This window comes from Meriones unguiculatus, chromosome 6, assembly GCF_030254825.1.
Source record: "Meriones unguiculatus strain TT.TT164.6M chromosome 6, Bangor_MerUng_6.1, whole genome shotgun sequence".
Lineage (NCBI taxonomy): Eukaryota > Metazoa > Chordata > Mammalia > Rodentia > Muridae > Meriones > Meriones unguiculatus.
In genome coordinates, this window is record NC_083354.1 from 55,583,571 (window position 1) to 55,609,474 (window position 25,904).

At 41.1% G+C, this 25,904-nt stretch overlaps 1 protein-coding gene across 2 annotated transcripts in view; it reads right to left on the reverse strand.

Annotated features, from left to right (window-relative positions):
* The window catches only part of Slc9a9 (solute carrier family 9 member A9), a 540,735-nt gene that overhangs the window by 428,428 nt on the left and 86,403 nt on the right, over positions 1 to 25,904 (reverse strand). The gene's annotated exons all lie outside the window — the stretch shown is intronic.

Sequence of the window (25,904 nt, forward strand, 5' to 3'; positions counted from 1 at the left end):
GTTTAACATCAACCGAGGTGATGGTACAGTGATAATGATATCCATGAAACAAGCAAGGATAGAAAATGTCCAGCTCTCTTTTTCAGAGGCGATCCATGATCTGATTCCTGCCTCAGGTTCATCTCCACTCTTCCTTGCCTCATAACAGTGGCTAAGCCAATTCCCAATGCTCCCATCAGGCAGCGAGCTCTCTGCTTCTACACCCTACTCAAAGTTTTCTTCCTGCCAACTTTCATTGCCTCCTGTACCTCTCATTTTCAGAACGTTATATGCATCGACTCCCTACAGAAGAAGCCTTCGTTGAGCCCAACTTGAGTGAGATACCTCTGCACCGAACTTTCAGATTTCTATGTTACGTGATTCCAAAACCCAACAGGCCAAAATTTGAATCCAAACCCCACTGCATTTGATCTATAATGTCTCTATACTCCAGTCTCTCCCTTGCAAAGCCTGCTCAATAGTTCCTATTTCACTGGGTGTTGTGAAGACTGTGAGATACAGTCTGGGCTGTGTCAGCAGAGGCAGGCTCTATACGTGTTAGCGCTTCTATGCTTGTCTATATCTGTCTCCACCTTCATTGTATTGTATGTGGCACATGGCAGAAACTCAACTAATGCAGGATGAATGATATCCAGCCTTCTGAAAATGGCAAGTGAGACCTCTGCTGATTCACGAGCCCTGCCCGTCTCCCATGACTCTAGGCTTTGCTTCACCCAGTGTTTTCTGCTAATCCCACTCATCGGTTCATGCTTTCTTTTCTCTAGAAAATTCTTACCTTAGACAGCCACTTTGACTGGGATTGCCTGTCCTGTGGTTTCTCCTAGTCAGAAAATTTTCCAAGACAGAAAACCCTTGATACCTGTCCTACAATATAAACACAGCCTGTTCTCCATATCTGGCCTGCCGCCCTCCCTGCACCCTTCGATAATTTCACCCGGATGAACGCCTTTTTATAATGTTTGTTTTGTCTGTTTTCCACTCTAGCTTGTAAACTCTTAGGTCCCAACTCTACTATTTACCTCCTCATCTACTCCTTCAAACTGGAGCACACACATGGAAGGTAACTTCTTAAATAAAGTCTATACAACCCACATGCACATGCCAGGACCTCTCTGCCAGTCAGAGCCAGAGAGGAAAGCATGAAGACTTCAGGAAGAGTGCTCACTTCTTCGCCTTCACTGGAAGGATTTCCTTGGTATACGCAGGCCTACTGCAACTTAAAAGCAAGGGCTACTTCTCCAGTGGACCTACAACCCCCACCTTTCTTTTTTCTAGTTGCTGAATGAACTAACCTCCTTTTTAGTTTGTCACTTGCCATCCTCTGGGCTTCACTGCTGACAGAGAACATTCCCACATAGCCCGCTCTCTGATTGGCTTTCTGTCTGGGTTTGTAGTGGGTAGGGGTTCCTTGGTACTAGTCTCTGCTTCTGCAGGTTTACAGCTCAGGACATAGAGTGACCACATTCTGCTCATTTTCCATATGCCCTTACTTGATTCTGATCTGGAGATTAGGCCTCATTATTCTAAACTACCAAGACATTCAGTAGCTTGCCGTTTTACAGGATTTCCTTTGTCAGATTATTAAATATCAATTATTATCCAGGCTCCGAATGTAGAAAGATCAAGGACTACTTCTAATTTATTTTCATGACTTTTAACATTCACCCAAATGGATAGCGCATTATAAGCATTCAATTAGTGTTGGAAATATGCATGCATGGGTGCATAGGTGTGTGGATAAATGAGCATGGATAAATGGAGCTCTTTTGTTCTCACTGGGCATGTGTGGGATCTGTAAAAGATGGAACATTTCTGAATGTTATCTGCCCTCGTTTCTTCCTCCACCTTTTGATTCTCAAGGTCACAGCTGTTCCTGCTTATCATCTATATGCCTTTGCTCCCACTCCTGAGGTAGAAAGTACTTGACCACACCTGCCTGCTTCTACTCAAGTATTTTTATTGTTGACCTATCTCAGATTCAGTGCCTCTCAATAAACATGGGACTCTTCAGATGTGACAGAATACCAAAAACAAAACAAGAAGTGCACACACAAAGCAAAGCAAAACAAAACAAAAACCATGGAATCCAGTTTGTGTGGGCCAAGTACTCCTGGGCATTGGGCTTGTCCTGGGCTGTGGTTGATAGACCCATTGTTATCCATTAGTGTAAGGTGATTATTACATTCCCAGTAGGTATCAATTGCAAATAGCTTCCTGGCTAGGGGTGGAAATTTCCATCTACTTCCCCTTCTCTTTTCTTTTTTCCTTTTTGTTTTGTTTTGGAATTAAGACTCATTTTCTTACTATATTCTTTATTACTGTATTCTATTTAAAGATCAGTTAGTTTCTGAAACAGAAAGATGAAAAGATACCCTAAAGCCCTCATGTATATATATAATGTATTATCTATATTTATTTATTACAATTCAGTCAGGATTGAACCTGTACAGGTCTTGTATTTGATGTCACAGTCTCTGTAAGTTCATGTGTATCAGTCTGGTTTATCTGAAAGACACTGTTTCTTTGGAGCAGTGGTTCTCAACCTTCCGAACACTGTGATGCTTGAATACAGTCCCTCATGTTGTGGTGACCCCCCCAACCATAAAATTATTTTTGTTACTACTTCATAACTATAATTTTGCTATTAGTATGAATCGTAATGTAAATAACTGATATGCAGGATATCTGATATGCAAAAGGGTCTTTTGACACCCCCCCCCGAGGGGTCATGACCCACAGTTTGAGAACCACTGCTGTGGGGTCATCTACCACCTTTGGTCGGTACTTAAAACCTTTCCACTTTCTTTTATGTGTAGACCCCTGAGCCTTGTGGGGGCAGGTTCTGATATAGACATCCCATTTAGGGCTGAGTGCTCCAAAGTCCCTGACTCTCTGCACATTGTCCAGTTATGGATTTCTTTGTTAATATCCGTCTACTGCAGGAAGATGCTTCTCTCTTGAGGGTTGAGTGAGCCTCTGCTCTGGACTTATTGCTCTGTGCAATAAGTCGCTAAGAATCATTTTATCCTTATGTTTGTTTATCAAAATAACAGTAGTAGGCTCTCTTCTGGGCCTATGACCTATCTAGTCTCAGGTTCTTGGCCTCTTTGTCAGTGCCACACACCGGTTCCATCTCATGGAACGGGCCTTAAATCCAATCAAAAAAGTAGTTAGTTTCTACCATATTTGTGCTACCACTTTACCATTAGAGCTTGCAGGCAAGTTTGTTGTGTTTTTCATCTTATTGATTTTTTTCCTTTTTTTTTTTTTTTTGGTCTGTTTTGATTTTTGTTTTTGTTTTTTTTCCTATATGTGGTAGATGTGTGTTTATGTGTATGTGTGTGTGTGTGTAAGAGAAAGAGAGAGAAAAAGAGAGAAAGAATAAAGTTGGGTGAGTAGGGAAGTGTGGAGGATTTGAGAGGAGTTGGGGGAGAAGTAAGAATATGACCAAAATACATTATATAAAAATTTATGAAAATTTAGTAAAAGAAAGTCTATATTGACAGCACGGAGAAAAGGCATAGCAACACACACATAAGCTTTTATTCCTCTTTCAATAATGGAAAGAGGCACAGGACTTAGATAGGACTCTAGACCAAATGAACAGAACATTCTTCTCAACAATCATAGAATACACACTTGAACATACACAGATAATTCTCCTAGATAGAACACAAGTTAGCCCATAAAAAGGGATATGACCAAATGACATGCTACATGACATCTCTGACCTAGATATGATACATCCTGAAGGTCATCTTTCTTGGCGCTTGTGATTCAGCATCCTTTGTACCCATTATCCTTTTTTAAATGAGAATAGCTTATGTTCTGCCCAGGTCATCTTTGAGCCTAGTGATTCCTCTCTAAGTGTTAATACACCCTCATGATCTGTTTGCTTTAGTCACTCTCCAACTGCCAAAGGACATGAGACATCACTTGGAGTTGTGCTCCAATGGCTCCTTTAAGGACTCCTCTTGCGGGCCCATCTGTTCAGCTACAGCAGTGTGTTCAGGAACTGTCTTGATGTCTTAGTCTAATTCACTTTCTGTGCATGACCTGCCCAACAGAGTTTATTTACACGGCTTCTGTGCCTGTGGATTGGACTTGCTCCAGGAACCCTGTGTTGGTTAGTGACTAGAAGCTGTCACTTGATGTTTATTGGAGCATGTGTCACTGATTCAGAGGATAAACTTGATGACAACAGAAGGCCCAGATCTCAAACCTCAAAAGGTAAGTACAGTGTGCCATGAATATAAAGTGCTTTGTGTTGTCGAAACCTTAGTTCCAGCTTATTCCTTTCTGCTAAAAATATACACATTCCTTTATATAGCCTCCCGGGTCCTTTTAAATAATGTCTGTGATCTATTTGTGGACGAAGTAGGGTTTACAAAGAAAAGTAGGGCAGCCCTTATTGCCCTCATGTCAGGGCAGGGATACCTTAAATATCATCAATGACCCATTTCTCATAAATGAAAGTGTGTGTTTGTGGCACTAACCTCAAAGAAAGAGCTTTACACAATGTCGCCTTCTGGTGCAAGTATAGATGTCTCAGTAAGACCCACAAGAATTGTGAATGGGGATATGTCAACTCTAACTTCTCATTAACAAAGCCATCACTTACTCATTTAATGTTCAATTGTATAATGGGCGAATCCACACTTCAATAGAATCATGATAAACACTACAATAGCCTCCTTCCAGGCTACACCTTCTGGGAATCCAAGGCGCTGCTGTGCTACCTTCTCTAAAGGAACATCATCTTTTCACAGAAAATAATGATGACCAGCCCATGAGCTGCAGAGAAAGGAAACTTGGAGCAGAGAAATAAAATGCAATAAAGTGCAGCATGGTTGTCATTAGAACAAATTCATTCAGAACATAAAGTCCAGCCAGGTATAGTGGCACATGCCTGTAGTCCCAGCACTCAGGAAGCAGAAGCAAAGATTGCAAATTCCAGATTAAACAAATAAACAAACTAACAAACAGAGCACATGAAAGAAAAGAAGCAAACCATAGAAGGCTGTCCTTCTTTGAATATGGTGACTTGAATTAATGCTATAGATGATGCAGATTGTAGTTTAAGAAGAAGAAGAAGAAGAAGAAGAACCAGAAATGGCTCAGTGAGTAAAAATTAAGCGTTAATTGCACAAGCCTAATGACCAGAGTTGGATCTCCAGAATTCATGTAAAAATCCAGATGTGGGGGGGCGGAGCCAAGATGGCGACTAGCACACACAGTTTCTGAGCGGTGGGATACCTGATCTTCTGAGTTGGAGAATGGAAGGACCCCCAACCCAGGAAAACCACAGCGAGGCTTTCTGAACACCAGAGAACATCGCAGGAGGTGAAAACTTTGGCCTCCGGTCACCCGGAGACTTGCTTGGGGAAGGAGAGAAACGATCCTTTGTTCTTGCGGCACTCCCTTCCCCCAGACCTCCTTCCTCCTCGGCACAGCGGCACAGCTGACTCATCTTTCTCAGCACAGACCTAACTGCCTGGGGTATACAGCCGCTGAGACGGAGCCCCAAGCACTTTAGCAGCAGACAAAAGCCAGCAGTACGTGCCCCGGACTCCCAGATTCGCGCAGCGGCTACGCCATCCTCCCAGGGCACGAATCTGCTAGACACCATACTAGCTCCGCAGGATCGCCATCACTGACGGTGCGGCCCGTCCAATCCCACAGTGACAGAGAATACGCTATATACTCACCAAAACCAGGCAGAAACGTCATACAACCTGGACACACCAGGCGCTGGGCCTCCCAAGCTTGGAGAGCACAACGAAGAGATCCCAGGACTTCCCAGAAAGCTTTGGGACTAGCAACCCAGTCTCCAGTTACAGGGGGACGTGGAGGCGGAGCAGCACTGAACTGGCGGGGCACCACAGCCCTCCAGTTTAAGACTAACCAGGGCCAAACCAGAGAACAGAGAGCCTGGTTACCCCATCCCTGCTGAAGTGACCATCCTGAAATCTCCAGCTGCAGCAAGACCTCAGAACCTGGCAGTGACAGCAGCACAGAACTGGCGGAACACATCAAAGAAGCAGGGCCAAACCAGAGAGCAGAGAGCCCCGGATACCACGATCTCGGCCAAGAGACCTGCCTGTACAGCTAGTCCTCAGCACACACTAAGAGTGCTCAGCTTCCTGAAGAACTCTCCAGACACCAGAGAGAGACAGCACCAGTCTGATCTGCAGAATCCAAAAACAAACAGGGAAGGTTTCAGATAAGCCAATGGCCAGAGGTAGGCGAAAGAACACTTCCAACATAAATCAGGACATCATGACTTCACCAGCAAACGCCAAAATCGGTGGATACACCAATTCAGCAGAAGCACAGGAAAATGATTTTAAAGCCATGCTTGCCCAATTATTTGAGGCTCATAAGGAGGAAATGAACAAGTCTTTCAAAGAGATGGCCAGTCAATTGGAGGCAAAGAAAGAAGAAATAGACAATATCCTTAAAGAAACACAGGCAAACATAGCCAAACAAATAGATACACAAGTAGAGGAAAAATTAGTGGCATATAAGAAGGAAATGAAAAAAGAAATAGAGGCCATCGTAGAGAGACAGGAATCCAAATTCAAACACATGAAAGAAATGGTGCAAGGCATGAAAACAGAATTAGAATCAATAAAGAAAACACAAAATGAGAAAACCCTTGAGCTAGAGAACTTGGAGAAAAGATCAGGAACCACAAAAGTAAGCATCACCAACAGAATACAAGAGATGGAAGAGAGAATCTCTGGAGCTGAAGACACACTTGCAGAAATGGATACTTCTCTCAAAGAAAAAGTAAAATCAGAAAAGTTCCAATCACAAAATATCCAAGAAATCAAGGATGCTATGAAAAGACAAAATCTAAGAATAATAGGAATTCATGAAAAAGAAGACTCCAGACTCCAAGGTCCAGAAAATATTTTCAAGAAAATCATAGAAGAAAATTTTCCCAACTTAAAGAAAGAGATGTCCATAAATATACAAGAGGCCTACAGAACTCCAAATAGACTAGACCAGAAAAGAAACACATCACGTCACATCATAGTCAAAACACTAAATCTACAGAACAAAGAAAAGATATTAAAAGCAGCAAGGGAAAAAGGCCAAGTAACATATGAAGGTAGACCTATCAGAATCACGCCGGACTTCTCATCAGAAACTATGAAAGCCAGAAGGGCCTGGGCAAGTATCATGGAGACTCTAAGAGATCACAAATGTCAACCCAGACTACTATACCCTGCAAAGCTTTCAATCAACATAGATGGAGAAAACAAAATATTCCATGACAAAACTAAATTTATACAATATCTACACAGCAAACCATCCCTACAGAAGATACTAGAAGGAAAACTCCAATCCAATGAAAACAAATTCACCCAAGAAAACAGGGCATACAGATAATGTCCCAACAAAAATGAAAAGAAAACAAGCAATGAAACTGAGTTAGATCATCGACTCCATTACAAAAGGAACTAACATGCATTGGTCACTATTATCTATCAATATCAATGGACTCAACTCACCAATAAAAAGACACAGGCTAACAGAATGGTTAAGGAAACAGGATCCAACATTCTGTTGCATCCAAGAAACACACCTATGCAACAAAGACAAACACTACCTCAGAGTAAAGGGCTGGAAAACTATTTTTCAAGCAAACGGTTCCAGAAAACAAGCTGGAGTAGCCATCCTAATATCTAATAAAATAGACTTTCAACCCAAGTTAATCAAAAAAGATAAGGAGGGCCACTATATTCTCATCAAAGGAAAAATCCACCAAGAGGACATCACAATCTTGAATATCTATGCCCCAAATACAAGAGCACCGACATTCGTAAATGAAACATTATTAAAGCTTAAATCATACATTGCTCCTAATACCTTAATAGTCGGAGACTTCAACACTCCGCTCTCACCAAGGGACAGATCAACTAGACAGACACCAAATAGGGAAATAAAAGCACTCACAGAATCCCTAAATCAAATGGACCTAATAGACGTCTACAGATCATTTCACCCAAACTCAAAAGAGTACACCTTCTTTTCAGCACCGCATGGAACCTTTTCCAAAATAGACCATATAGTGGGCCACAAAGCAAGCCTCAACAGATACAAAAGGATTGAAATAATCCCTTGTATACTATCTGACCACCATGGACTAAAGCTCGACCTCAACAACAACAGAAACAACAAAAAGCCGACACGCACATGGAAACTGAACAACTTACTACTCAATGACAGCTGGGTTAAGGAAGAAATAAAGAAAGAAATTAAAGACTTCCTAGAATTCAATGAAAAGGAAGGCACAACATACCCAAATTTATGGGACACATTGAAAGCAGTGCTCAGAGGAAAATTTATAGCACTAAGTGCCTGCAAGAAGAAATTCGTAACATCACATACAAACAACTTAATGGCCCAACTGAAAACCCTAGAAAAAAAAGAAGCAGATACACCCAAGAGGAGCAGACGGCTGGAAATAATCAAACTAAGGGCTGAAATCAATCAACTAGAAACAAATAAAACTATCCAAAGAATCAATGAAACAAAAAGCTGGTTCTTTGAGAAAATCAACAAGATAGACAAACCCTTAGCCAAACTAACTAAAAAGCAGAGAGAAACTATCCAGATCAGCAAAATCAGAAATGAAAATGGGGACATAACCACAGACATTGAGGAAATCCAAACAATTATTAGGTCATACTACAAAAGCCTATATGCCACAAAATTTGAGAATCTGAATGAAATGGATAATTTTCTTGAAAGATTCCATCTACCAAAACTAAGTCAAGATCAGGTAGAAAGACTGAATAGCCCTATATCTCCCAAGGAAATCGAAGCAGTTATTAACAGTCTCCCCTCCAAAAAAAGCCCTGGACCAGATGGCTTCAGCACAGAATTCTACAAGACCTTCAAAGAAGTGCTAACTCCAATTCTCCTCAAGCTATTCCACAAAATAGAAACAGAAGGAACACTACCAAACTCATTCTATGAAGCCACAGTCACCTTAATACCTAAACCACACAAAGACGCAACAAAAAAAGAGAACTTTAGGCCTATCTCTCTTATGAACATTGACGCAAAAATACTTAATAAAATACTTGCAAACCGAATCCAAGAACACATCAAAGATATCATCCACCATGACCAAGTAGGCTTCATCCCAGGCATGCAAGGGTGGTTCAACATACGGAAATCCATCAATGTAATCCACCACATAAACAAACTGAAGGAGAAAAACCACATGATCATCTCCTTAGACGCCGAAAAAGCATTTGACAAAGTCCAACACCCATTCATGTTTAAAGTCTTGGAGAGATCAGGGATACAAGGCACATACCTAAACATAGTAAAGGCAATATATAGCAAGCCTATAGCTAACATCAAACTCAATGGAGAGAAACTTAAATCAATCCCACTGAAATCAGGGACAAGACAAGGCTGTCCATTGTCCCCATATCTCTTCAACATAGTACTTGAAGTCCTAGCCAGAGCAATAAGACAACTAAAGGAGATCAAGGGGATACAAATCGGAAAGGAAGAGGTCAAAGTGTCACTATTTGCAGATGATATGATAGTATACATGAGCGACCCCAAAAATTCAACCAGAGAACTCCTTCAGCTGATAAACACTTTCAGCAAAGTGGCAGGATACAAAATCAACTCAAAAAAATCAGAAGCCCTCCTATATACCAAAGACAAAAAGGCTGAGAAAGAAATTAGGGAAACAACACCCTTCACAATAGCCACTAATAACATAAAGTACCTTGGTGTGACTCTAACCAAGCAAGTGAAAGACCTGTTTGAGAAAAACTTCAAGTCTCTGAAGAAAGAAATCGAAGAAGATATCAGAAGATGGAAAGATCTCCCGTGCTCATGGATTGGTAGGATTAACATTGTGAAAATGGCCATACTGCCAAAAGCAATCTACAGATTCAATGCAATTCCCATCAAAATACCAACTCAATTCTTTACAGACCTTGAAAAAAAGATTCTCAGCTTCATATGGAGAAACAAAAAACCCAGAATCTCCAAAACGATCCTGTACAACAACAGATCATCTGGAGGTATCTCCATTCCTGATCTCAAGCTGTACTACAGGGCAACAGTAATAAAAACTGCATGGTATTGGCATAGAAACAGAAAGGAGGATCAATGGAACCGCATAGAAGACCCAGAACTAAATCCACACACCTATGAATACTCGATATTCGACAAAGAAGCCAATTCCATTCAATGGAAAAAAGACAGCATCTTCAACAAATGGTGCTGGACCAACTAGATGTCTACATGCAGAAAAATGAAAATAGATCCATATTTATCACCCTGCACAAAACTAAAGTCAAAGTGGATCAAGGACCTCAACATAAAACCAGATACCCTAAATCAATTGGAAAAAAAAGTGGGGAACAGCCTAGAACTCATTGGCACAGGAGACAACTTCCTGAACAGAACACCAACAGCACAGGCTCTAAGAGCAACAATCAATAAATGGGACCTCATGAAACTGAAAAGTTTCTGTAAAGCAAAGGATACCATCATCAAAACAAAACGACTGCCTACAGATTGGGAAAGAATCTTCACTAACCCTTTATCTGACAGAGGACTAATATCCAGTATATACAAAGAACTAAAGAAGCTGAAAAGCAGCAAACCAAGTAATCCAATTAAAAAATGGGGAACAGAGCTAAACAGAGAATTCTCGACAGAGGAATATCGAATGGCAGAAAAACACTTAAAGAAATGCTCATCCTCATTAGCCATCAGGGAAATGCAAATCAAAACGACCCTGAGATATCACCTTACACCCATCAGAATGGCCAAGATGAAAAACTCAAGCGATAACACATGCTGGAGAGGATGTGGAGAAAGGGGAACCCTCCTCCACTGCTGGTGGGAATGTAAACTGGTACAACCACTCTGGAAAGATATCTGGCGCTTTCTAAGACAAATAGGAATAGTGCTTCCTCCAGACCCAGCTATACCACTGCTAGGTATATACCCAAAGTTTGTTCAAGTACACAAAAAGGACACTTGCTCAATCATGTTTATAGCAGCTCTATTTGTAATAGCCAGAACCTGGAAACAACCCAGATGTCCATCAACGCTGGAATGGGTACAGAAATTGTGGTATTTTTATACAATGGAATACTACTCAGCAATCAAAAAGGAGGAAATCATGAAATTTGCAGGCAAATGGTGGGATCTAGAAAAGATCATTCTGAGTGAAATATCCCAGAAGGAGAAAGACAAACATGGGATATACTCACTTATATAGACCTATAAGATATGATAAACATAATGAAATCTATACACCTAAAAAAGATAATCAATTGAGTGGACATGGGGTAAGATGATCAATCCTCATTTAGAAAGACAGATGGGATGTGCATTGAACGTATGACAGGAGTCTACTGGGCGCATCTGAAAGACTCTAACTAGCAGTGTTTTCAAAGCAAAGACTCATGACCAAACCTTTGGCAGAGTACAGGGAATCATAAGAAAGAAGGGGAGTTAGTCTGATGGGGAAAGGATAGGAGCTCCACAAGGACCAAATATATCTGGGCACAGGGTCTTTTCTGAGACTGACATTCAACCAAGGACCATGTATGGATATAACCTAGAACCTCCACTCAGATGTAGCCTGTGGTAGCTCAGTAACCAATTGGTTTCCCAAAGTGAGGGGAACAGGGACTATTTCTAACAGGAACTCAATGACTGGCTCTTTGGTCTCCCCACCCCCGAAGGGAGGAGCAGTCCTGTTAGGCCACAGAGGAGGGCTTTGCAGCCAGTCCTGAAGATACCTGATAAAACAGGATCAGATGAATGGGGAGGAGGTCCCCCCTATCAGTGGACTTGGAAAGGGGCACGATGGAGATGAGGGAGGGAGGGAGGGACTGGGAGGGAATGAGGGATCGGGACATGGCTGGGATACAGAGTTAATAAAATGTAACTGATAAAAATAAATAAATAAATAAATAAAAAATAAAAAAAAAAAAAAATATCCAGATGTGGTGGCATGCATCTGTGATTCCAGAATTCCTATGGCGAGATCAAAGACAGGAGAATTGCCTGGAAGCCTACAAGCACTGTAGCTAGCCTGGGGCAGCCACAGAAACAGCAGAGATCTTTCCTCAACAAGGAGGAAGGTGAGAACTGGTGTCCCCAAATCGTTCTCTGATCACAGCATAAGCCATGGCAGTTTCCCTACCGAGTGAGTGATTATTTATAGACAGGTGACAGGTAGACAGACACATCCAGGCTAAGCAGCATTATGTAAAGACAGTGCTTTGTCTTAGCTTCTATGTTTTTGCTTTTCTCCCTGTTTTATTTGGGGTTACTACTGCTGCCATGAGACACCATGGCAAAAGAAACTCGGGGAGGAAAGGGTTTGTTTGCCTCATACTTCCATATCACCTTAATGGCTTGCTCTCCATTGCTTTCTCAGCACTCTTTTAGAACCCAGGACCACTTCCCCAGGCATGCCTCCACCCACAATGGGCTGGGCCCTCCTCCACCAATCATTAATTAAGAAAATATCTTTAGGCCTTTCTATAACCTGATCTTAATAAGGCTTTTTCTCAGTTGAGGCTCCCACCTCTCTGATGACTCTAGCTTGTGTCCAGTTGACATAAAACCAGCCAGCATACTCCCCAAAAAAATACCTTCTATGAACTATTACTTCTTTTTCATCTTACCTCAGCTCAACTTTTGATTTCAAAGTTCTTAGGTTTTGTGCTTTAAGATATATAACAGTTGGATGGAAGATGAGTTAGGTTTTTTTTCTTAAAAGCCTGTGTTTTGAATGTTGAAATCAAAGGTCTGGAAGGATTTAGAATATGATGAATAGATTTGGACAAAAGAGACATTACCCTGAACCAGATTTTTCCAGCCCTGCCTCACCCCTAAACCCAGATCAAAGGCAGGTTCCTAGCCTAGAAAGGGATGGGATGAGAAGGCAGTCGAGGAGTCCACACACAGGTATGTTGCTGTTCTGTGGAGTGGGACAGAGAACAGGAGGACAGAAGCCACTAGGGTTGACAGAATTGACCAGGGGCAATTTCAGACCATAAGACTTAAAGATTTTTTTTTCAATCCCAGCAAAAGCACTGGCCTCACTGACCTAGAGTGAGTGCCTTGAAAGGAATGGAGACAGAGGTGAGATGCCCACAGGGAGGACCGAGGCAACTCTCTCATTCACCTCACTGTAGCTCCTGGAGCAGAGATAAGGCAGCACCAAAGGCGTTGCTGCACAAAGAGTGAGGTCATGCATTCCTATGCCAAGACCATAGATGAGAAACTACTTGGGATTTATGTCATGTGACCTCCGGATAGAGGACAAGTAGGAAGGAGAAGCCCCCACCATCTACCATCATTGGCACTTCTGAAACTTACAGTTCAGCAAGTACAAGTTTTGTTTGGCGCACTATGAGCTGTATTCCTGTGATTTTCTTTGCAGCTCTGCTGCAAAGAATGAATGCTTAGAGCACTGGATTGTCTGGGATGGCTGATTTGCTTGCTTCCTATCTTCACGAGTCCCTCTCTTGTCCTGCTATTATGAGTACATAGAGCACATGATATTTGCTTTTTTAACATAAGTAGTCTAAGATTGTGAAAATGTAGGTGGTCAGCGACATAAGAGAAGGAAGATTTAAGCAGTTATAAAAGGTTATGGTCTTTGGATTCATGAAAAAGTGTGAACCCATAAGTGATATATGCAGACACAGCAGAAGACAAATGTGTGATTCAACTCATGAGGAACATCTAGAATGTGTAACTTATAGGAATAGAATGTTGACTAAAGGTGAGTAGGGGGCTTGGAGATAAAAGAGGGACGTGGTTGTTTCTCTCTGGCTACAGCCTAGTCATCTTCATGTATGACATGGCAATCAGTGGTATACTTAGAATCAAAGATTTGCTTTGAGCACAAGGAGGACTTACCAGGTAGAAGAGAGAATGCAATCTCTGACAAGACCAACATCCATGCACATGAAAGCCAACATCTTCTCTTTATAAAGAATGAAAGTGAACTCTCCTTTTCCTCATTCCCCAAAGAATAAGGCTTTGAGAACCAGATCCATAAGTAAAAAAATCTTAACAATAGTTGGAACCTCTGGAGTCCATTAGATGAAGCAAAAAGTCAGATGACATGCGTGTAAAGTCCCCAAATAAAAGGACTCCTGCCTTAGGGAAACTCTAGGAATTCTTCAATAAGTAGCTTTTTGTTCATTTGTGAAACACTTGAATTAAAAGAGATATTCCACAGGTAAGATTAGATTTGCATTACCACTTCAATGACCCTGGGGAAAATGACTTTAGAGATGGTGGCTTTTCTCACGTCATTTCAATGAAGCCCATGAAGAGAGTGCTACAAATCAGTGTGCAGCACAGAATGTGCTACCATGGAATAAATGAGTGAATGAATGAATGGGTGAATGAATGAATGGGCAGGCAATAAAGTGAGCTATACATTTTGAAAAAACTAGAGACAAATGGGATTCTGGAAAATCATCCAAATCACACAGGATCCTTCTGATTTCATGGTCACCAAAGAAGTCTTTGAAAAAAGAATTGCTTTTGTGAGTCTACTAATTCAATGAAAGAAAGAGGTGAACAGAGACAGGCAGCCACGCTCCCTGCCACAGCACAGTGTCAGTGGGTATGCCGATGGCTCTAGGAAAAAAAAAACAACTCGGCAAACTCTGTCCATTCTCCTCCACATGACAGTAAACAATATCTTCCTTGGAATCTTTAAACCTTGGTTTCTTTGATATTTCAATTTTTACATGTTCCGATTTTCCTTTCAACTTACCCATTCTTCCTCAGGTTTCATCATTCTTCTGTTTGAAACTCCTGACTATGAAATCTCAAAAACACATGGATTTTACAAATATTCTTAATTTCTAACAGAAAATGTTCACCCAGAAGTCTGTGTCTTTATGTATGTTGTACACTTGTTCTGAAACCTTCCTTTTGGCTTGTTGAGTTCCTGGAAATTCTTCGAAACTTCTATGACCTTATCTCTAGGAAGCTTGTTCTGCTCCAACCCAAACTGCCAAATTGACAGAGAACTAACTGTGTTTGTCTTGCACGTTTTCTGTGCCTGGACTTTAATAATCCAGTACATGCTGGCTTACATGTATCTGCTTTTGTGTCTGGTTCTCTTCTAGCTCGGGAGCTGCCTAAACATAAGAACCATATTCCTTCACTATCCTATAGTAACATTGTAGCAAGTCTTCAAACAAGCATTTATTCAGAATCTATTAGGCACCAGACAAAATTTTAGGCATTTGGATTCAGAAGGAAACATGGTTAAAAACTACATTTTAAGACTGCGGGGTCTGGTAGAAGCAGATTATTAAAGAATGTACAACACGCAAAGGACACAGTTGGGGGCTTTGTCAAAGTGAAGTTATAATGTTTAGTATGGATTATCCACTTGTCAGGACCAACCTCTGGGCTTTCTAGGTGGGGATTTATTTGAGGAGGGAAGCCCCACCCTGTGCGAAGCAACATTTCATGGGCTACGGTTCTGGACTGGCTACGAAGGAGAAAATGAGCTGATGGATCAGCAGCTTTCCCTCCCCCACACCCCTCTGTCTTGTAACCTCCCCACCTCCCCCAGTCTCACCTCTGCTTTTTGACTGTCTGCACTGTGGCCAGTTGACCCTGCCACCATGTTTCCTTTGTGATGAATCATGCTCTTGAACTGTGAGCCAAAATAAACCCTTTCTTAAGTTGCTTTTTGCCAAGCATTTTGTTGCAGCAACTAGAGACGCAACTAATGTATAAATATTTTCTTTTTCCTTTAGATTTCATCTGAAGCTCGGATATATTTTTAATCAATGTCGAGAATACCAAAGACTGGGAAATATCCTGCTTATTCTTAGTTCCTAGGTTCAAAATAGGTGACTGAGACAAAGGATTCAATGGAAGGAGCGTTCCCTCCTCCATCTGAGCTGCTGAACTCTAAGGAGAAAGCGGTTAATTGGCCTGCTAATCAGTTCCTGAGAAAAGGACTAACACAATAATGGACCAATAATGAGCCAGCTCTTCTGAGGCTGGCTGCAGCTGGTTTGTAAAGTATTAATCAGCTATGAGTCAGTGGGTAGGGAGTATTAGGAACAAGGTTCTCTCCTAAATAAATTATTTCCCGCTTACTCTGACAATCATAATTGGTGTATTTGAAAAAAATTATTTTAATACACTAAGTGGAACAAAGCTCAGATTTTGAGTCATTCTAATAATATCCCTTGATTAAAATATCAAGTTATCATGCTTTATATTATTAAAGATTTACAGCCAGCAATAATAACTCAATAGAGTGCATGCCACATTAAAAATGTCATGGTAGTATGTAACAATGTAAGATTTGTTCTGGAAAGATCATACTTTCCAAATCTTTTGTGTATTTTCTTCTTGAAAACAACATTTTCTGTCCTGGTATTTTAATTATTCTTTAACTGGAATTTTCTCTTTTGGTTCACTAAAAACAATGTCTTTCCATTTAAATTAGTGTGCCCCACTAGTCACTTGTTCTTTCTAGTTTTTGCCAAGATGTTCTAATGCATGGTAGAACCATTTTTAGTTGGGAAAGAGACCAGATACAACAGCGAAGCTTGAAACACAGAAATAAAGACTTGATTCCAAACTCACTCAATGCCTGTAATGAAAATTAAAGCAAGTATAAAACTGCTCCAGATGGCAGAACTGGGTGGTGATCTAGTTTCAAACATGTCCATAACCTGGCTCAAACTTTATGTATTTGTTTGGTTCACTCATCTGCTTCAGCCTGACTTTCTTCCTGTCTGATTGATATCCTATGCCAATACTTGCAGCTACAGAAAACATGACTTCTTAGTGACTAACTTTTTCCTAAATAAAAGAATATTATGTTTCAATGTGGACAATTGGAAAGCGTGGATTAATATATAAAACAGATATCCAGTCTTAATCTTCTAAGGTATCAACTTTGTTCCCACAATGACCATCATAACAAACAATGTTTATATCCACCAAATTTATGAAATTACCGATAGGCCCTGTTAACACCATTTATCCATATGCATTCTGTAACTTAATCCTCACAAAATTATTACAAGATAATATGCTAGAACTTAAAAACCAGTGTAAGTTGTTCACATTTATTCCTATGACGTTTCTGTGCTTTGGCATGTAGACCGAGAACTGTTTCCTATACCCCCACCACAAGTTCTGTGAATGATTTACGTTTTTTTTTTTCCATCTAATGACATGCTGTATCTCTAGACGTCAGAGACAGTCAAGACTCAGAAGCCATTTATTTTTCTACTATGAGAAGAAAAAAAAATGGGACTTAGCAGAACTTAGTTTTATGGCAGTCTCTGAATCGCTTTCTCGCCCTCTACTCAAGGCTTAGGCAGCGCAATGGGCAAAGTTTCCTGTGGCCCCTCACTCTTGTCTTAGATTCCCCGGTAGTCTGGGGCACAATTGTAAAATATTTCCTTGACATTCTTCTTCATTTCTTCCTACTGTTTTATAAGCTCCAAAATATAATTAAAGTCTTTCTATTTTTAATACCGACAATGGATCTGTTTCCTGATTAAGCCCTTACTGTGACAGAAAAATATTATTCCTGGGGTATTCCCTCTACCAGTTCTTTCCAGCTCAGTCGGGTGTCCAGCAATTCAATTCCGTTCTGACAGAATGTATCTGAAGTTACTGTAGGACCCCACCTGTTTAAATGTTCCCTTACCCTCAGGCTGTCCACACTTGAAATGGCAGTTGCAAGAACCGGACTGCCTGTAGTCCTGACCAATTATCTATAAATTGGTGGTCCCTCCAAACTGTCCTAGAGTAGTTTGTCAGTTATTTGCTAGAACAAGTTACAAACCGGGAAAATGCTTTGCCCCGTAGTACTAGTTGACCACAGGGGCTGCCACTCAGGAGTAGCCAAATGAAAGAGAGGAGCAGGGCGAGGTAAGGGTGGGCATGAGGCTCACATGCCCTCCTAGTAACTTACTGTATTTGGAAAGCCGGAAGTTCTCTGATATTCAGTTGTGAGGTCTTAACAGGGTAAACTGTTGGCCACTGGTGACCAAATTTTCTCTTTGGTTGGTTGGGGCATGGCATGGGACTGAGAGTTCAATGTATGGCTTGTGCCTTTTTCTTTGTGATGACCAGCCTCTACCTAAAGCTAGAAGTTGGGGGCAGGAAGAGTCACCTAAAGAACATAAAATCAGATAAGGGAAGGGGACTTGTCAATCATAAGATGATCCTATCACCTCTGTGTCTAGAAAATTCCTGGGTGTTAAAGGTTTTGTATCAAATGTTAGGGAAAATGTGTGTGTATATGTTTGTGTGTGGGAAAGTATATGAATACATATACATATATATATATGTGTATATATATTACCATTGTATAACTTCTGTATCATAATGAAAGGCGGGAAGAGATTTTATAAGGAGTCATTTGGGGACACCAAGACGGAAGGGGTAAAACCTGGATCTAATCCTTATGGGGTCTGTATCTTGGCGCAGAACTCACCTTCTGAGATAAGCTGTGTCTCACTTTGGAATACTTTGTGTCAATCTACATTTTATGCATTTTACCACTCTATGACTCATACCAGTTACAGAATGTTAGAATAGTCTATTTTTAAATGATAGTACAAAGATTTTTATATCATTTATAATTTTGACTTGAAGGACTTGAATTTTTTGCTAATATTTAGCATATCATATTTTAATGGTTTTTTAATATTGGACTTTTGGATGAGTTGTAATTTTTACTTTTTAATAGTGATAAAAGGACTGTCTCTATTCTCAGATTTTGCCTACATTTTTCTACATTTCATTTTGTCAAAGAGAGATTCCTAAAAATTGAATTATAATATCTCAGGCTACAAATTACTTTAAGAATCTGATGTTAACAGCCATCAGATGGACTAAAACTATACAAAATATTTCTAGTTGAAAAAGATTCCTTCTTGGAGCCATTCTATGTGAGCTAACAAACCAACACTCAACAACAACAAACCCCTGACTTCAAAAAGTCAGGCTTGATTGCCAAAATAATCCTCATCAAGGGGTGGAATTTCCTGCCCACCTCCGTCCTCCATGCTGGGATTCTGCCCAGTTTGACGTGAGGGTGCCATGCATGCTGTCACAGCCATGGTCAGCTCACGTGGGTGAGTGCTCTTTTATAGCTGGAAATACAATATTTCACTGGAGTCATTCACTACTCCTGGCTCTTACAACCTTTCTGCTCCCCTCATCCTCCACTTCCCTGAACCTTGGGAAGGAGGTATGTTTTTTTTTTAACTTTTTCTTTTTTTTATTTTATTATTATTATTTTTTTTATCAGTTACATTTTATTAACTCTGTATCCCAGCCATGTCCCGATCCCTCATTCCCTCCCAGTCCCTCCCTCCCTCTCTCATCTCCATCGTGCCCCTTTCCAAGTCCACTGATAGGGGGGACCTCCTCCCCATTCATCTGATCCTGTTTTATCAGGTATCTTCAGGACTGGCTGCAAAGCCCTCCTCTGTGGCCTAACAGGGCTGCTCCTCCCTTTGGGGGTGGGGAGACCAAAGAGCCAGTCATTGAGTTCCTGTTAGAAATAGTCCTTGTTCCCCTCACTTTGGGAAACCAATTGGTTACTGAGCTACCACAGGCTACATCTGAGTGGAGGTTCTAGGTTATATCCATACATGGTCCTTGGTTGAATGTCAGTCTCAGAAAAGACCCTGTGCCCAGATATATTTGGTCCTTGTGGAGCTCCTATCCTTTCCCCATCAGACTAACTCCCCTTCTTTCTTATGATTCCCTGTACTCTGCCAAAGGTTTGGTCATGAGTCTTTGCTTTGAAAACACTGCTAGTTAGAGTCTTTCAGATGCGCTCGGGAAGGAGGTATGTGTGTGATGCAGACAGACCGTGTAGGGGTGAGAATTCCCCAGTTTTTTATTCTCGGTACCTTGAACAGCTGTGTTTGTTAATCTACTGCAAAAAGAAGCTTCTCCAGGGAAGACAAAGAGATGAACTAATCTGTGTGTAAAAAGGCTTGTCTTTAGAGTGAGTTAACACTTTGTCTGTTTAGCAAAATAAGAGTAGTATGTTCTCCCCTACGGCCTATGATACGCCTAGAGTTGGAGCCCATTAATGGTGTCAGACATGAGTTCCGTTTTTGTGATTGCTGTGTAAAGAATCTCTTTTATAGGCAAATGGGATGGACATCGGAAGAGGGTGAAAACAGGGAACAGGACAGGAGCCTACCACAGAGGAACTCTGAACAACTCTACCTTGCAGGGTATCAAAGCAGAGGTTGAACTCATACTCAAACTTTGGGCAGAGTGCAGGGAATCTTATGAAAGAAAGGGGAGACAGAAAGATCTTGAGGGGGCATGAGCTCCACAAGGAGAGAAAAAAATATCTGCGCACAGGGGTCTTTTCTGAGTCTGATACTCCAACCAAGGACCATTCATGGAGATAACCTAGACCCCCTGCACAGATGTAGCCCATGGCAGCTCAGTGTCCAAGAGGGTTCCCTAGTAAGGGGAACAGGGACTGTCTCTGACATGAACTCAGTGGCCTGCTCTTTGATCACCTCCCCCGGAGGGGGGTGCAGCCTGACCAGGCCACAGAGGAAACTCCTGATGAGACCTAATAGATTAAGATCAGATGGAAGGGGAGGAGGCCCTTCCCTATCAGTGGACTGGGGGTGGGGCATTGGAGGAGAAGAGAGAGGGAGAGTGGGATTGGGAAGAAATGAGGGAGGGGGCTACAGCTAGGATACAAAGTGAATAAAGTGCAATTAAGAAAAAAATTAATAACTTAAAAAAATCTTTTAATCAGGGATGCAGCTCGTGAGGGATCAGTTTCCCCTGCTCCATCAGATGTCCCTGTGCACACAGCAGCAGCACTGTGTGGCTCCATGGGGAGTAAGAGATGATAGAAATTGAGATAGGGAGAGATACAGAGGAGATGGGTAGAAATGCCGGTGGTGGGGATAGATGAGAAATTGGAGGGGGAGGATAAAGGGAGGAATGAACTTAATCAAAACACATTGTATGTGTATATTAAAATCCCAATCAATAAAAAATACAGGAGGCAAGTCAGACTTAAATATGATATTGTTTGCTATGGAAGAAAGGAACTACCATGAGGGTATGCTGATTGTCATTTTCATCACACTCACAAGCAAGCACTTCCTTACTCGTGATATCTTCTTTTGTTATCAGTAAAACAAAGGAGACTAAATTCCAATTCACTAGATTCCTAAAATTTCATTGGTAAACTTTTGCCAACAAGAAATGATATTTCCTATGATAATGCATTCAGGGAAAGCCCATCATTTTGCTTTACCTAAGCCACCTTGTGGACACTTGGATGGATGAATCGGGCAGATACTTACTTATGCAACTTCAACATCATCCAGAAATTTGTTAGACTACATCTGGAAACTATGAAGATAGGCCCTAGCAACTTTTAAGCTAGCAAGGTCTAAGTGAGTGCATGTGTGTGTGTGTGTGTGTGTGTTTATTTGCCATTGGTCAGCATTTCCTTCATTGCCCCACACCAAGACATTTCACCAAGACATTAAGCCCATCCTCCATCCATGATGCTCCCTCTTATCTGGGTTCCCATGTGGTAAGTTAATGTGGTGGACTGTCTTGCTGAACATGGTAACAACATCCAGCTTCTCCTGCTAGAAAGTCCTTCAGTTTCCTATTCTCTGTCCTAATGAAGAAGCTTTCAGCTTGGTGAGAAGTTGGCTGACTGATGGACGATTGCCTTGTGTAGAATGAAGTCATACGAGACTAGAGACAGAAGCATCACTGTTTACACAAAAGTGTGCACACATATCTGCAAATACAAATATGTGTGGGACACACATATAAATATAGGCCATTTTATTACTTTGAATTGTCAAGAATGTCCTAGTTTGGGGCTGTGAAGAGAAAGATGGTCTTAAAGGTACGGTGTATGAAGCAGCAGAGGACGCATGCCCTCATAGGTTAATCCATTCTGATTCTCCAAACTGCAGCCATTCCCAACTGCCCATCAGATTTCCTGAATGGATTTTGCTCTTAAATTAAAAATACCTGTCTCTGTCCTAATTAATAGTGTTTATGACACCATCATTTTGATAGGCAATTGTGTATTCTACTAGTAATATTAAAATAAATGCATAGTCATTAAAACCAAAACATCTGCTGGGCACCGTGGTACACGCCTGTAATCCAACACTCTGGGAGGCACAGGCAAGTGGATCTCTGTGAGTCTAAGGCCAGCCTTGTCTACAAAGTGAGTCCAGGGTAGCCAAGGCTACACAGAGAAACCCTGTCTCAAAAAATAAAATAAAAAAATAAAAATAAAAACATCTACTTTCAGAAGCATCGTGTATACCATCTTTTAATGAACATAAGATTAATTTGGTTAATAGGAAAAAAAATCACATCTTCCCATACTAGGAATGAATGCAGACTGACTAAAGAATATATATATATATATATATATATATATATATATATATATATACAATATAAATTAATGTGTGAAAAATATCTCATGGAATTGGATAGGTGAAAGGCGCCAACCTTAACATTTGTGGAGACAGGCAGAGTCTGTGAGACTGAAGGAAGCTGAGCTATCAAATAGTATTGGACTATAGTACTGAACTCAAGTTCTTTTCCATGGAAGCAGAGGCGAAGTATTCTGATAACGCCATATAAATCTAATGGCAATTAATTGGCTTCTCAGGATTAAAGTGAAACAAGAGAAAGAGGCTGGAATGCAGTAATGAGCGAGGACTGAAGATGTAAATAGTAACTCAGGTTTCCCTTACTCTAGTTACAGACGGTTACATGTGGAAGGAGGTACGGGTGTGCGTATGTGGACAGGTTAATGAAACGTTCCTACATTGGAAGGACAGAGAAGGGAATATTCAACATGAGCCCAGAGCATCTCACGCTGCCGGGGAAGTAACAAAGTTCACAGTGGTGTCTGTATGCCGGGCAGGCACGCTGGCCTGAAAGAGCTCCCGGTGGCCAAAGCTGACATCATTTCGGCAACATAATGAGGCAGTCTCACAATATTAACCGAAGTCTAGAAATATTCATGGGTCCACACTGATAAAAATAAGCAATTGAATAAAACAGCAGTTGGAAAGAGGCCAGTGTCCCCACGGAGAAGACTTTTAAAAAGTGTGCTGGTACTCCACCAAAAGTTGAGGAAATGACAGTCTGCATCCTGTGGGCTCCTTTCGAATCAACACAGCAGGCAAGGGGAGGAAGGCAGCGTTACCAGTGAGAAACTAACCAACATCGCCTCAGGCGGGAGGTCAAAGTCCACGTCATTTGTCATAAATTATGTTGAGAGTATGTGCCTGTGGGATGATGTGATAAAAATGGTACTGTGCCTCCATGATCTTTCTTCCCCAAACCCCTAACCTCCATCTAATCCTGCGATGACTATCACACAAATTCCAGTACCAGGGCATTCTCTCCTATACCTGTCTAACTCCCATAAAATTGTCAAAATCACTAAAACAAATGCAAACTTAAAGAAATTGTCACAGCCAAGAGGAGTTTAAGGGGACCTGACAGCCAAATGTAACACAGAATACTGGATAGGATCCTAAAATAGGGAAGGGACATTCAAAATTAAAAAAAAAAAGGAAGCTGCAATAAACTATGGTGTTTAATAATAGCATACCACATAACACTGATTCATTTTGATAAATGAACCAGTTTTGACAAATATTTTAAAAAGGGAAACTGAGCAACAGAAATTCTCATATTCTTATTCACTCAGTGTTTGTGCATATCTAAAACCGTTCCAAAGTACAGAACTCATTGCTTAACACATACACAAACACACACACACACACACACACACACACCGCACCACACTACACCACACCTTTTCAGGAGAGTCTCGTTTCTGTCTCGAAGAGACCCTCTGCAGATTGGTCCAGGGCTGCTGTTGAGGGTGATATGTGCGCAGCAAACCAGAACTCCTGTCCTGCTTGCAGAACCCATGGCTTAGAGATCATGTCGCATTGTATTAAGTGACACCTCTGTGCTATGTGCTTGGGTGCGGTGGGGTCTTCTAGTGTGCCCTTTGGCTTTCCTAACTGCTTCATGAATGGAGGCATGCAAGTTAGAAGACTATCATTTCTATTGCTCAATTCTTTAGTAATGAATATAAATGAAAAGCTCAGTTTAATAACTTCTAAGCCCCTGAATGCGAATGTTTAGACTACAGGACCATCCAGGCATTGTGCAGCTAAGAATGCAAATGGTGAGCATCTAACAGTGTTCATAGAGATAACAGTAGTGAATATGAGTGCAAGACATAGCATATCTCAGACGCTAGAGATAAAGAATTCAACATCATTTTTTTTTCTTTGAGAACTTCAGAATTCTTTATCCAGCCTGGCTAATGGCAATTTTCTATTTTGTGTAAAGTACAACTCTGCTCCAGTTGTCCACACAGATCCTGCTGTCCTTGGACAGCCACGAGGCTGATGGGTGTCTGCAGATCTCCTCTGTCCTCCTTAGCAACCTGAACACATTGCTGCTTCACTCCAGAGGCAAGTGACGACAGGATGGCAGGCTGTTCTAAGCTGCGATGACACTCACCCGTACATACTGGCTCCTATGCAGGTGTGCACGGCTCGGAAGTTCTTCAGAGCTGAACCACAGTAATAGAAACTAAATGGCTCCTTTCTCCAGTGTCCTGTCTCCTTTCAGAACCTGCCTGAACCCTGCGTGTCTTCTTCTTGTCATAAAAGAACTTTTGATTAGGTTCCTCCATGCTATTTAAGTGATGACTATAACTCGCTATTTTATGCTCTAACAGTTCAACGAAGCTTCAAAAATCTTTGCTGCTTTTTTTAGTCAGATGATTAAGTAAAGAATAGGTTTTTGGTGTTTTTAATTAGGCAAATAAATAACAATTAAGCTTGATTAAGTTGAGGAATCAGAGGAATGAGATGAAAGATATACATATGTGTGTGTGTGTGTGTGTGTGTGTGTATTCACCACGCCAACATTCAGAGGAAGTTTTTAATGAGAAAGGAATAAGATGGCATTCATCAGAAGTTTGACCACCAAAGTAACCCTCCCTAGATAAGGTAGATACCCAAGTGCTGGGTTAGGCATTATTCTCAACAGCAGTCCAAGCTTAATGGCCAATTAAAGCCATTTGTTCAGCTTCACCATCCTCTTTTTTTGTTTACTGCTTCAACTATGAATGCCAGAAGGATTTTTTTTTTTCAAAGAAGACTGGCCTTTGCATAAAGGAGCTTTTGCAGTTTAACCTCTAATTTAATATGACTGGCATACAGAAGATACCAGTCTGATGCTTGGGCGATAACTCAAAGGAAAGAGAGATGAGGTGTTCAGACAAAACAGAGTACAGAGACTGATGAATGGCAAATACTGACCACTGGCCGTTTTTAAGCCGCCAGGACACATTTTTTTTTATCATGACTTTCTCTAGTTGCAAAGAAACTGCAGGTGTTTTGTCACTGGGGTGCAGAAAAAGAACCCAGAGAAGGAAGGAAAGGATATAGCTATATTCAGATTACCACAGTGTTCACTCCTGGTCCACTGTTATTTTAAAGTTGCTGTATTTTAAGCTCATTTTTATTCTTGTGTCATAATGCTAGCCCGATGACTAGCCTACGAGTCCGTAAAGAAGAGAAAACTGAAACTGTCCTTTAAAAATCTCTTACAATTGCACACAATTAACTTTACAGCCTTAACTCCCAACTTTGTGCTCAGGCTTGGAGGGCAGTGTCAGCCATGCCTAGGAAACCAGACATTGGCATAATGGCAGTTATTGTTGTTTTTATTTTTGGAGATTCTTTCATCAAGGTGCTGACCTTGAACGGTACAGATTTTGAATTCCCGTGCCATCC